Below are 2,268 nucleotides of genomic sequence, written 5' to 3' on the forward strand. Positions count from 1 at the left end.
GAAGCACTTATGAGAGTGCATTAAGTACGTAAAAATCGACTGTGTTGAGTAGGATTGGTTAATTGCAGATACGCTTACAGGTAGTTAGTATAACTTCAATGTTATTGATCAGCCGATTTTTATGCAACCGAAAGCGGATTTTCACAAAACACTACAGATGGCAGTTTCAATAATTCAGCTAAACCTTTCAAATGTGTGAAAAAAATCGCATGATGAGTATAGCCAACAGGCGTTCTGCATTTATTTTTTTACCTTTTACCTTAAACTGCTGTGTGATCTGTGATCCATAGTGACGACAGAAATAATAATTCAGGTTATAATGTGGTCATGATGCATCGTAAAACTTATAACGTAAAACATTTCGCATCAACCTGTTGAAAACACTTACGTTAAATTAATTAATAGACTTGAATAAATTCACCTGTTATTGACAGCGAAAACGAAAATAAGCGATGAAGACTAGCCAATGAGGTCTTATATATATATATATTAACCTTTCACATACGGCGTCAACAGTATCGAATCTATTACTTCTTTCGATCAAAGCGTTGTTCGAAACAATATCTTGTACTTCCATAGATTTTACATACATTTCGCTATATAAGACCTCATTGGCTAGTCTTCATCGCTTATTTTCGTTTTCGCTGTCAATAACAGGTGAATTTATTGAAGTTATGGTACTTGGTCAACACACTGAAATCCATTTACTCTACACTAATCGAATTGGAAAGTGTACATGGTAGCTCAATTGGTTAGAGCATTACTCCGTCAAGGTGAAGATTGCAGGTTCGTGTCCCACTTGTAAGGCAATTTTTCATTTCAAATTATATGTCCACAAAAATATCGAAACTCTTATTTTTATTATGTATATCAGAGGGTATTGTACTTGGTCGGTGCTACAAACTTGATGGTTTGATTATGACAGGAACCCAAATTTCTGGACCTGTCTCCTTGATTGTGCCGTTTTTTACTTTTTGAAAAACGGACGACTTGTGTTTGTAGCGTTAAATCCTCGGGTATGGATTTCTAATAATCAAGACTTTGGCGTTGAAAACGTTAGTCAATTATATATTTGCAGACTGGAACAAATGTCATTCGAATTAAGTATCTCTTAATATAGGGATGTGTCACGTTCTTGGAATATTTTTCTCTTATAACTCCATTGAAATGATAAAAAATACTTGACAAGAGTCGCTCTAGTAGCTTTCAGAATTTGTTTAGACATCACGCTTAGAGATAGCGAAGATGGATATTTTCGCATATCTAACAAGTGTGAAAAACTCATATACTGCAGTGAGCGAGGCAGTGAGTCGTGTGCAAATTGGTTGTGTAAATTGGTAAATCTTCTTATTACGACACTTGTTACGAAATAGTTTTTTTTATGACATCGAGTGCAAAGTTCCTTATTAGGCTACAGATGCGTAATTATGACACCAGGCTGTAGGCACATCGCATCGTGAGCCTAATACTTTGCACCGAGACTCATACAACGATTTATGCACCAGAGGCATCGAAAGTTTTCAAACTTAAAGCATTATGATACTGAGTTGCATAGGCAGGTATTTCGACATTCTACACACGAAAAGTTTAATACGCAGCTCGAGTGAAAATATTTTTCTTTTATGTTCAAGATGCCAATAATCTTATTTTCTTTAAATAGGACTTCATGCTGTCAAAATGTGTTTTGATTTTATCGTTTTGTTGAGCATATGGAAAATCCAATTACACCACACAATCACCTTGTGATCCATTTTCCATCATTTTATCTACAGATACTCAATCCACTATTCCTACTTTTTGAAAGTGCAAAACATCGAAAAGTGTATCGCCCGAGATGAGGTACACACCTCTCCTTTACTACTAGATCGTTAAAGTTACACAATTTTAAACCACTCAGTGTGTAGTGAATTTATTCTGTGGCCTAACTGGGCTTTCGGGTTAAGATAACCCACTTTAAACTGATGTCTTGTTATTTATGTCCACTGTATCGTAGTTACATCATACTAATCACAACCATTTCTATTTGAATTACATACAATACCCGATAAAAGTGAGATACAAAATTTTTTTATTTTATTTCTATCATAAATCGATTGTTTGTATCATCATAATGATAACGAATCAATTATTAAGTAGACTTTCTCGTATACAACGAATGCGCAGTCAAATGTTTTGAATATAATCAATAAGTTTCGGTTGTTTGTGTAAAAATGGGCATTAATGCTTATCACAGCTCTGCTGGTAATGTTCGTCAAGGTATTTTTTTTG

The sequence above is a fragment of the Bradysia coprophila genome, chromosome II, assembly GCF_014529535.1.
Source record: "Bradysia coprophila strain Holo2 chromosome II, BU_Bcop_v1, whole genome shotgun sequence".
In the NCBI taxonomy this organism is placed as follows: domain Eukaryota; kingdom Metazoa; phylum Arthropoda; class Insecta; order Diptera; family Sciaridae; genus Bradysia; species Bradysia coprophila.